A 12614-nucleotide genomic window follows, 5' to 3' on the forward strand; every position below is an offset into this window, starting at 1 on the left:
GTGTGTATGTGTCATGGTGTGTGTGTCTGTGTCATGGTGTGTGTGTCCTTGTGTGTGTGTATGTGTCATGGTGTGTGGGTGTGTAATTATGTGTCTGTGTCATGGTGTGTGTGTGTCATTGTATGTGTGTGTCTGTGTCATTGTGTGTGTCTGTGTCATTGTGTGTGTCTGTGTCATTGTGTGTGTCTGTGTCGTGGTGTGTGTATGTGTCGGGGTGTGTGTATGTGTCGGGGTGTGTATGTATGTGTCATTGTGTGTGTGTATGTGTCATGGTGTGTGTGTCTGTGTCATGGTGTGTGTGTCTGTGTCATTGTGTGTGTCTGTGTCATTGTGTGTGTCTGTGTCGTGGTGTGTGTGTCTGTGTCGTGGTGTGTATGTATGTCATTGTGTGTGTATGTGTCATGGTGTGTGTGTCTGTGTCATGGTGTGTGTGTGTCTGTGCCATTGTGTGTGTGTGCCATGGTGTGTGTCTGTGTCATGTGTGTGTGCCTGTGTCATGTGTGTGTGTCTGTGTCATGGTGTGTGTGTCTGTGTCATGGTGTGTGTGTGTATGTGTCATGGTGTGTGTGTCTGTGTCATTGTGTGTGTGTCTGTGTCATTGTGTGTGTCTGTGTCGTGGTGTGTGTGTCTGTGTCGTGGTGTGTATGTATGTGTCATTGTGTGTGTGTCATGGTGTGTGTGTCTGTGTCATGGTGTGTGTGTCTGTGTCATGGTGTGTGTGTGTCTGTGTCATTGTGTGTGTGTGTGTGTGTTTGTGCCATGGTGTGTGTATGTGTTATTGTGTGTGCATGTGTCGTGTGTGTGTGTCTGTGTCGTGGTGTGTGTGTCTGTGTCATTGTGTGTGTCTGTGTCATTGTGTGTGTCTGTGTCATTGTGTGTGTGTCATGGTGTGTGTGTCTGTGTCATGGTGTGTGTGTGTCTGTGTCATTGTGTGTGTGTGTGTGTGTTTGTGCCATGGTGTGTGTATGTGTCATTGTGTGTGCATGTGTCGTGTGTGTGTGTCTGTGTCGTGGTGTGTGTGTGTGTCATGGTGTCTGTGTCATGGTGTCTGTGTCTGTGTCATGGTGTGTGTGTATGTGTCATGGTGTCTGTGTCATGGTGTGTGTGTCTGTGTCATGGTGTGTGTGTATGTATCATGGTGTCTGTGTCATGGTGTCTGTGTCATGGTGTGTGTGTCTGTGTCATGGTGTGTGTATGTGTCATGATGTGTGTGTATGTGTCATGGTGTGTGTGTGGATGTGTCATTGTGTGTGTGTCTGTGTCATGGTGTGTGTCTGTGTCATGGTGTGTGTGTATGTGTCATGGTGTGTGTGTCTGCGTCATGGTGGGTGTGTGTGTGTGGCATTGTGTGTGTATGTGTCATGGTGTGTGTGTGTGTGTCATTGTGTGTCTGTGCCATGGTGTGTGTGTCTGTGTCATTGTGTGTGTGTGTGTGTGTCGGTGTCATTGTGTCTGTGTCATTGTGTGTGTCTGTGTCATTGTGTGTGTCTGTGTCATGGTGTGTGTGTCTGTGCCATGGTGTGTTTGTCTGTGTCATGGTGTGTGTGTGTGTCTGTGTAATTGTGTGTGTGTGTTTGTGCCATGGTGTGTGTCTGTGCCATTGTGTGTGTGTGTGTGTGTGTCATGGTGTGTGTGTATGTGTCATGGTGTGTGTGTATGTGTCACGGTGTGTGTATGTGTCATTGTGTGTCTGTATCACGGTGTGTGTGTCTGTGTCATGGTATGTGTGTGTATGTGGCATGGTGTGTGTATGTGTCATGGTGTGTGTCTGTGTCATTGTGTGTGTGTATGTGTCATGGTGTGTGTGTCTGTGTCATTGTGTGTCTGTGTCATGGTGTGTGTGTCTGTGTCATTGTGTGTCTGTGTCATTGTGTGTGTGTGTCTGTGTCATGGTGTGTGTGTCTGTGTCATGGTGTATCTGTGTGTCTGTGTGTATTTAAAAAATGTTTTACTCACCTTTTTTTTCTCCCCACGCCGTGCTGGTCTCCCCTCGACTGGCCCTGCCTCTATGGCTGAGATCATCAAGCATCCTATAGTTTCAGCAGCCTAGTGTACAGGGAATGCATTTGTAGAGAGTCAAAAGATTTATTAATTAGTAGGATAGAATTTTGCTAGAATTTTGGTGTGACTGTGGGTTGTGGTTGTATAGAGACATAATAGTCTTGAATGCCTTTTGCTATATGAGCAGGGAGTTCTTGGAGTTGTCCAGAAGGGGAGCATACTTTACATTGTGTAATTCTAGCAATGAGGGCTGGAGAGGGGTGTTTTTTATGTTCGATTTCTAGAGAGTGCAGGTCAGATAGTATTTTTTCTAGTTTGGCTAAACATTGCTTTTTATGGTTAGAAACTATACTGATAATTTTGAAGTGCTTTGTCCACTGCCCATAAAAAGCTTTTTGAGTAGAAAGTGTAATCCCATGTTGTCGTGTGTTGAATTCGCCAATCATCCCAACAAGTGGAGTGTATTTTTTAAAATTCCTTACTTAGTAGAACTTAGAAAGAAACAGAAAAGTAAGAAACAATGCATGTTACATAATGAGTGCAGTTAAAAAAAGGGTTATTGGGACGATACAAATTTTCAGGTCAGGATCACATTTTGTATGCAGCTTATAAACAACCCCTGGGCTGATCAATAGTTGAGATGATAATATCAATACAATGAAACTATGAACTTGATCTATAGGGAGTACCTTGTTAATAGATGTGAGTAATATATTATCAGATTAGATTAAAAGTGCTGGTTAGTTTCTGGGGTTGTGAATCTGTAAGCAGTGCACATATAGATGCATGCCTTGTTCAATATTAGTTAATTGAGTCATCCTGTCCAAGGGCACCTCACGGTCATTGAGTTTTGTGGTTTATTAGTGCGAAAACAGATGAATGATTATAGGCCTGCTCTTTATGAGTGATACAAATTATCAATGAATTAAGAGCATCTCAGATTGATGACCAGCTGCTAATCTCCTCTGGTGGACCTAGGCCATGATCCCATGCAGCAATGGAGGTGAGATTAATGTGGGACGTGTGTGTGTTGTATATCATGGAAATGTGTCCTTTCTGTATGGGTGCAACCAAACACTGACATTGAAAGTGGTTTTGGGGTGCAGTTCCACCTTGCTTAATTATGGGTGTGACGAAACCAATCTCGCCACATTGTATTGGAGGAGCCTGGTTGCCCGCCTGCTGCCTTTGGACTATGGCCCTGGGAGATTGGGCCCTTTACAAACAGTATTCGGCCCTAACAGAGTGCATGTCACTCATTCTGGCCCTTTAAATACAGTGGGGCCATTCGGTACTTGCCCTGTGTGAGCAGTGATACCCCCCAGATAGCTATGCCATGGAGCCTATTCATATAATGAAAGACTATGGGAAAGACTTAAGTGCTCAAAGTGTATGATCTACATGAAGGTAAAGATTTATACTTATCTAATTTAAAGTGCTTGAAATAAAGTGCTCACCTGGTAGCCGATACTTGTATATAAAGTGCCAAGTGCAAAACAATAGAAAACTGCAAAATCAGTGCTTGAAGTGAACCTCACAAATTAAAGTGCTACCAAAATGCTATATACATCTAAAACCCATTATTCATGAACATACAAATATTATACATAAATACATATAAGCCAATGATTTTTAACTAAAAACATTTCAGCTAGCTGGCTATTACTACAAAAAAGAATGGTAAGTGATGTTTTCATTAAGTCCCAGAGGTGACACCGTATTTAACCCCTTCAGGACCGGCCTGTTTTTGCGATGTTTGTACGTTAAGGACCAGAGCAGTTTTAACACTTTTGTGGTGTTTGTGTTTAGCTGTAATTTTCCGCTCTCTCATTTACGGTTCCCATACAAGTTATATATTGTTTTTTTCAGGACAAAAGGGGCTTTCTTTACATACCATTATTTGTATTATGTCCAATATTGTATTTAAAAAAAATAATAAAATATGGTGAAAAATTAAAAAAAAACATGTTTTTGGACTTTTACTTGAAAAATCTTTTACTTATCTACAAAAGCTAATGAAAAAAAATGCTAAATAGATTCAAAATTTTGTCCCGAGTTTAAAAACACCCTGTGTTTACATGCTTTATTGCTTTTTTTGCAAGTTATAGGCCTATAAATACAAGTAGGAAATTGCTGTTTCAATATATATATATTTTAAATGTATCAATAGTGACCTTGTAACACCGTTATCTGTCATAAATCCCCGAAACACACTAACATGTACATATTTTTTTAAAGTAGACAACCCAGGGTATTCAAAATTGGGTATGTCCAGTTTTTTTTAGTAGCCACTTAGTCACAAACACTGGCCAAAGTTAGCATTTATATTTGTTTGTGTGTTAAAAATGCAAGATGTTTGCATCTTGATTGACTTTGGCCGGTGTTTGTGACTAAGTGGCTACTAAAAATGGCTGAACATACCCCATTTGCAATACCTTGGGTTGTCTTCTTTTGCAAATGGTATGCCATCATGGGGCTAATTCTCATTCCTTGGCTACCATACGCTCTCAAAGGCAACCTAACCAATCCGACAAATTTTAATAAAAAAAAAAGTAAAATCAAGCCTTATATTTGACCCTGTAACTTTCACAAACACTATAAAACCTCTACATGTGAGGTACTGTTATACTCAGGAGACTTCGCTGAACACAAATATTAGTGTATCAGAACAGTAAAATGTATCACAGCAATAATATCCTCAGTGAAAGTGCTGTTTGTGTGTGAAAAATGCAAAAAACTTCACTTTCACTGACAATATCATCGCTGTGATATGTTTTACTGTTTTGAAACACTAATATTTGTGTTCAGCGAAGTCTCCCGAGTAAAACAGTACCCCCATGTACAGGTTTTAGGGTGTCATAGAAAGTTACAGGGTTAAACACAGTGCTAGCAAATTAAATTATCTGGACTTTCGGCCTGGGTTGGCAGGCAGGTCCCTCAAATTACAATCATTAAAATTACTTAATTAGGTAAAAATATTACATAAATACACATGTAGAATTTTAATATATATACATATTTATATATTTGACGTCTACGTGTATATTTATGAAATTATTTATGTAATTATGTATATGGACATATGTATATTTCGTATTGTTTTTATTTATTTATTTATACATAGATATATATATCATTACATTCTAAGTATATTTTGATATAAATATATATATATATATATATATATATATATATATCAAAATACTGTTAGAATAAAATTGCATATATAAATATTTTTTTATAATTATTAAAAATTATTTTTATTTTTGTTATTTATTTTTATTAACATATTATTTGTATTTTATAATAATATATATATACCATATATATAGCAATTATATAAGTGTATTTTTATATTAATATACGTATATATAAATATAAAAATACACTTAATATGACATTATATATATGATACATATACATATATTATATATAGATATAATACATGTATATATATCATATATATATATATATACACACATATTATTTATTTATTTTTACACTGATTTTACACTGTTTTTTTTTTACTTTATTTTTTGGATTTTTCACTTGCAGGGAGACTGCCTGTCAGCACAGACAGTCCCCCTGCAGGCAGATACACAGACACCTATTGCGGTCATGTGATCGAGTGATCACATGGCCGTGGGGTCCTGATCTGCCGAGGGGGGACTGCCCGGGCAGACAGGCAGTCCCCCTGGACTGGGTGGAGCACTGATCACCGCCGTGGGACCGACGGCGATCAGGTAAGTAGCCCCAGACCGTTATGACGGTTCAGGACCGTCAGCGGTCCAAACGCACGTTTTACCGCTGACGGTCCTGAACCGTCAGCGGTCCTGAAGGGGTTAATTGATTAATCCAAAACGCCTCTCTTTGGAGCAATAGTCTGCCTCTGTTACCCCCTCTACGGGGGGGAGGAATGTGGTCTATCCCAATAAACTTTAGGGATGCCAAAGGGTGCTTTTTGTCCAAAAAGTGCTGAGCAACAGGTTTGTCCGTTAGTCCATCCCTATACGCCAACCTTATACTTGATCGATGGCCCCTAATCCTCTCGCATAGGGGTGTTTCAGTCTTTCCCACGTAGTGTAAACCACACGGGCATACCAATTTATAAACCACGTAAGGAGTTTTGCAAGTGATGGTGTGTCTTATATCATAGACCTTATTCGTATGTGGATGGTTAAATTTTTTTGCTGCAATCATGTGTCCACATGTCACACACCCTAAACATCGGATGCATCCCCTTATGTTGTGCTTGTCCACTTTGGAATAACTTTCCACTGGGTCGGTGTGCACCAACATGTCCTTGAGGCTTTTGTTCCTTCTGTAACATATCAGTGGTTTCTCTCTAAAAATCTTCGGTAGCGATTCATCCAAAGCGACCATTCTCCAATTCTCCTTAACAATTGCTGTCATTTCACTTGAGGTATTGTGGAACGTCATAGGGAATACCATCCTCTGCACGGGATCCTTTGTGGTACGTACCGGAGCCATCTTAACTTTCAACAGTGCCTGTTCCAACTCCCGACGGTCATAACCTCTATCCAAAAACTTCTCAGTCATGGTTTGTAATTGTAACTCAGCTTTGTTGTCATCCGAATTATTGTGAATGACCCTTTGGAATTGCGCCTTGGGAATGGATTTTTTCAGAGGGGCTGGGTGTGCACTATCTGCATGCAGCAGTGTGTTGCGATCCGTTGGTTTTGAAAATAAGGTATATTGTATTTCCTTAGATGCAAATGTAAGTTCCAAATCCAAATACTGTACGCCAACTTCACAGGATGAGCATCTCAGGGAAATTATTCCAACACAAGTCTCCCTAGTAGCAAGGAGAGGCAAGAATCTCAAAGATTCTCTTGTACATAGCCATTTTCAGAGAATGGCGACACCTATGCACTGGCTATCTAATAACCTCAAAGGCACCTATAAGTGTGGTAGGTGCAAAGCTTGCGACTTTATTAAAAAAGACTCAAAAACTTTCAGTAATAGCTCCAAAAGTTTGTCTTTCGACGCCCCCTCCTTCTTTAACTGCAGCTCAAAAGGCTTGGTCTACTTAATCACTTGCCAATGCCCAATGTCCTACGTCGGGAAGACGTTCCGCCCCTTTAGGAGAAGAATTTTGGAACATGTCAATTCAGTGAGAACAACGAGACACATAGAAACCACGGTTTCCAGACATGTTAAAAATGCACACGGGGGAGACCCCTCCGTTCTAAAGTTCCAAGGCATAGAACTTATAAAACAGGACCAAAGGAAGGGCAACTGGGACCAAAGCATTAGGAAGAGAGAGTGCTATTGGATTTACCGATTACAAACCTTGTCTCCGAATGGATTGAATTAAGGTTTCACTTATTCACCATTCATTACATGATCTCCATGAAGATTAACAACTTTCAAATAATTTGCACGATACACATAATCACTAGACACTTAGCACAATTTTGATACATCAACATAATTTGATACTTACCTCTCATAACCAGATGCACCTTCATCCCACAGCCAAATGATGATTGGATGATAAAGGATGAATTCCTTGGAGAATATGAAGCATCATGACAACTCTGACTTGGACACTGCAGACTGCTTTCTAAATCAACTTAGCTCTGTCAATTCATCATGACAAGGAGGCAACCCAAATACACTGACTCTTATGTCAACTTCAGGGATTATGCCTCCTCTACTAGTCTTTGATGATACTGTGCAGAGCAATCAAACTAGCACCAGTGTCATTTAGACAGTGTCCATTTCAAATACCTCATCATCTGTGGTGGGATAAAACGATTACAGTGTGGATAAACCACAACTAATGCCTTAATGATCCTCTAAATAGATTGACCTTAGTGTCACTTTGAAGATCATAATACCTTCCCCACTGATCCCCAGATCACAGTATGCTGAGTAAACATAAACAGTAGTGGGATCGTGATGCTTCTGTGATTGCCCACGTCGAATTGTTGTCCTCTGTTGGGAAGGGAGCATACCTATGTTTGGATGTGATTTACCCAAATTGACAGACAGAGGATGATAAAAAAGGATATAGTTCTCACCCTTACCATCCATAGGATGGCGATCAAACAGTTAATAGTCATCTAATGACGTCCCCAATTAAACCCCTCCTATCTTTCCCATTGCGGATCACGTGGGGCGGCACGTCATCGATGACGCGGGATTCTCCCGCAACGTCATTATGACGATGAGGGAATCCTGCATCTGATTGGCTGAGAGGCATTTAAAAGTCCCGGCTTTTTTTCACGGCAATAGTTAGCCCCTGACGAAGGTGTCATTGCACACTGAAACGCGCGTCGGGCTTCAGCTCGCTTTTCTTTTTCACATTTTTCTCTTCACTTAAGAGACACTGTATTTCACCATGGGTATTTAGACCCATTTTTCAATTCACTTTGTGTGCTTTTTCCTAGACAAATGGCAATGAGGGTTTGGGCAAAAGGCTAACCGCATTAGATAAGGCTCAGCATAGAACACCCTTGAAGGTGTTACAGGAGGACTAGGGATTAGCTCAGAGATTTTTCCTTTCTAGCCAATCTCTCCTGGACAGAAGCCTATACTTAATAGTTAACGCTGATTTAAGGCAATGGGGGTTTAAGCAGAAGGCAAACCGCATTAGTTAAGGCTCAGCACAGAACACCCTCGAAGGTGTTACAGGAGAATTAGGGACTAGTTCAGAGAATTCTCTTTCAAGCTAATCTCTCCTGGACAGAAGCCCTTATTTAAGAGTTTTTGCTGATTTATGTGTAAATATACACCTATGTCACGAGAGTGATTTAGGCGCAGCACATTTTTATATCCACGTATTGGATCCAAGCATCACTCTATCCTGCGCAGGCACCTGCCCAAACCAATAGATTTAAAGGGACCCCCCCCCCCCTTGCTTAGGGCTTCAACATATAACAAGTGAAGTGTTACTATGGTTGCATGTTAACTAGCCACAATTGGGGGAGGTTAATACAGTACTCCTTGTTTACTTGATTTTAAAGGACCTAATAAAGACTTTTTGTTACTTTATATATTTTTCTACAAAGGATACCTGTTGAGTTAATGAGAAGCACATACCCCTGTTTCTTATTAATTCCGTCCCCTCTATATATTTGCCACACTTTCTAGGACCAGTGGTTCAAGCTTTCTATATAAGTTGTCTTATTCTTCAGTTTGCCAGCAGCAGATCTCCCCTAGGGGAGACCTCTTTTGTTCTTTCTATAAAATTGTTAGTGGGTTCAAGCCCTTGGTGGAGCTGGCACCACCACCTGACCAGACTTCCCTGGCCTCAGCCTCTTATATCCCTCTTTTTCCACCCTTGAAGGGAGGGAGGCGAGACAGGGAAACAACTACTTACTTATAAGTACCCTTCTGCCCCCATCCCTTCCAGAAAAGGTCTGAATCTGATCTCCCCATCTGTTTTAACTGCAGTGGTGTGAGGTACCAATGCAATAGCGTTTTATAGACCTGTTCCTTGTGGTTATAACGACATATAAGAGGGATGTTAGGTGTGGATGTGAGAAGAGAATATAACGTGGAAACCTGGCCCTTTTGTATAGGGTTTTGCATTCAAGTTTGAAGTGGGTGAAAGAGGGTGTGCCTAACTTTCTGTTGTTAGGTGTGTTCAAAAAAATTTGAATTTGGAGGAAGTGAAAGAAGTCAAGTGTGTTGAATCGAGTGTTAAGTCTTGGAATTATATTAATTAATCATCTTTGAAGTAATGGTAAGTTATTACCCTCAATGTGGGCAATCATTTTTTGCATCATGGCAGGGAGAATACCTCAGGACAGAGGTAAGCAGGGAAGGGTCTGAGATTATAGAGTGTTTGACAGCAACTTTGTTGGGTAATAACTGCTTGATCCAAGGTTAAATCTGACTGCCATTCTGGGGTCAAGAAGGAATTTTTTTCCTAGCTTGTTGCAAAATTGTGCTTCAAACTGGTTTTTTTTTGCCTTCTTTTGGATCAACAGCAAAAAAAACAATGTAAGGAAGGCTGAACATGATGGACGCAAGTCTCTTTTCAGCTATGTAACTATGTAACTATGTAACTTTGATAGAGGTTAGTAAAGCTGGAGTAGTGCGTGGGATAAGAAGGCTTGTTTTTGGAGCCAAAGATAGAGGGAGGGAAAATCCCTGCCAAAATGGGTATGTTCAAGGTATACCCACCTTTTGATACCTAGTGGACCATGTAGATTCTGTATCTGAGCGTTAAAATACTGTAAAGAATTTGGGAAACCCAATCCACCTGACTTATGATGGACACACATATAGATGTACCCTTTTGATCCTGGCCTTCTTGTTAGCCCAGATAAATTTGGCTGTACTCTTTTATCATGGCCTTCTTGTTAGCCCAGATAAATTTGTCGATGTACATTTGCAAAATTTGAATGTCTGAAGTTGAGATGTGAATAGGTAGAGCTTGAAATAGATACAGAAGATGTGGTAGTCTATTCATTTTTATGGAGACTAGTCTTCTGAACTAGTTAATAGACATTCCACTCCAGTATTCCTGGTCCCATAAGGCTGTTTATGATAGTGGATGATAAAGAGGTGACAGATCTGAGACAGATCTACTGGACGTTGGGTGTCTAAGTAGTGAATGCTGGTAGAGGTAAAGCAAAATACGTAGGATCGATTGACAACAGATAGTGTGGGGGTGGGGATGTGTATAGGCAGGGCTTCCATCTTATCAATGTTTTGCTTGTAGCCTAAAATTTTAGCATATTCATTTAGGCACGTCAAAAGAGAAGGTAGTGATTGAAGAGGGTTGGTTAAGATTAGTAATGAGTCATCCACGTATATGGCTGTTATGTATTCATCAGCATGTAACTTCAGTCTAGTAATGTTGGGGTCTGACCTTAAAGCCTGCAAATGTGGCTCAAAGGATAGTGCAAAAAGAATGGGTGAGATAGGGCACCCTTGTCAGGTCCCATTTCGAATGTGGAATGACAGAGGATCCGTATGATGTATTCGTAAGTTTGCTACAGGGTTACCATAAAGTGTCCACTAGGCATCTAGGAAGGGTTTTGGGAAGAGACATTTTTGAAGGGTTCCAAACAAAAAGGGCCAAAGTAAATGGTTGAATGCCTTTTTGTCATCAATAGAAAATAATAGGATGGGAATACATCTAGGAGTTGCAGTCAAAAGCAAATGTGTGTCTTGGTGGGTTAATGGGTTAAGTCATTCTACCAATCACCAAGGAGATGAAGTTAAAGTTGCTAGGTTCCAGTAGGGAATTATCAGGTTTGGAGATCAGGCAAATGTTGACTTGCCGCATGTCCGTTGGGAGAGGATCACCTCTGAACAGGGCCGGACTGGCCCAACGGGATACCGGGAAATTTCCCGGTGGGCCGTCGGCACCTGGGGCCGGGCAGACAGCTGGGTCTGCTGGTGGCTGCTGGCTGGGGGAGGTCTGCTGGCGGCCGCAGGGGGAGCAGGCTGTTCTGTCTCTGCTCCCCCACCCTCACGCGCAGCTTAATGAGACCAGGAATGGAATATGACGTCATATTCCGGCCCCGGTCTCTTTCTAGCGTGCGTGGGCGGGGGAGCAGAGACAGAACAGCCTGCTCCCCTAGGGCCTCCAGCAGACCTCCCCCTGCGCCACTAGCCCACCCAGCCGGTCACCCACAGGTAAAATTCTGTCAGTGTGAGTGTATGTGTGTGTGTATGTGTCATTGTGTGTGTGTCTGTGGCTGTGTCATGGTGTGTGTGTCTGTGTCATGGTGTCTGTGTCATGGTGTCTGTGTCATGCTGTGTGTGTCTGTGTCATGGTGTGTGTCTGTGCCATGGTGTGTGTGTATGTGTCATGGTGTGTGTGTCTGTGTCATTGTGTGTGTGTGTGTCTGTGCCATGGTGTGTGTCTGTGTCACGGTGTGTATGTGTCACGGTGTGTGTGTGTCATTGTGTGTGTATGTGTCATTGTGTGTGTGTATGTGGCATGGTGTGTGGGTGTGTAATTGTGTGTCTGTGTCATGGTGTGTGTGTCTGTGTCATTGTGTGTGTGTCTGTGTCATTGTGTCTGTGTCATTGTGTGTGTCTGTGTCATTGTGTGTGTCTGTGTCATTGTGTGTGCCTGTGTCGTGGTGTGTGTATGTGTTGTGGTGTGTGTGTCTGTGTCATGGTGTGTATGTATGTGTCATTGTGTGTGTGTATGTGTCATGGTGTGTGTGTCTGTGTCATGGTGTGTGTGTCTGTTTCATTGTGTGTATCTGTGTCATTGTGTATGTCTTTGTCGTGTTGTGTGTGTCTGTGTTGTGGTGTGTGTGTATGTATGTGTCATTGTATGTGTATGTGTCATGTTGTGTGTGTCTGTGTCATGGTGTGTGTGTGTCTGTGTCATTGTGTGTGTGTGTGTGTGTGTGTTTGTGCCATGGTGTGTGTCTGTGTCATGTGTGTGTGTGCCTGTGTCATGTGTGTGTGTCTGTGTCATGGTGTGTGTGTCTGTGTCATGGTGTGTGTGTCCTTATGTGTGTGTATGTGTCATGGTGTGTGGGTGTGTAATTATGTGTCTGTGTCATGGTGTGTGTGTGTCATTGTATGTGTGTGTCTGTGTCATTGTGTGTGTCTGTGTCATTGTGTGTGTCTGTGTCGTGGTGTGTGTATGTGTCGGGGTGTGTGTATGT

This window comes from Pelobates fuscus, chromosome 5, assembly GCF_036172605.1.
Source record: "Pelobates fuscus isolate aPelFus1 chromosome 5, aPelFus1.pri, whole genome shotgun sequence".
Taxonomy (NCBI): Eukaryota; Metazoa; Chordata; class Amphibia; order Anura; family Pelobatidae; genus Pelobates; species Pelobates fuscus.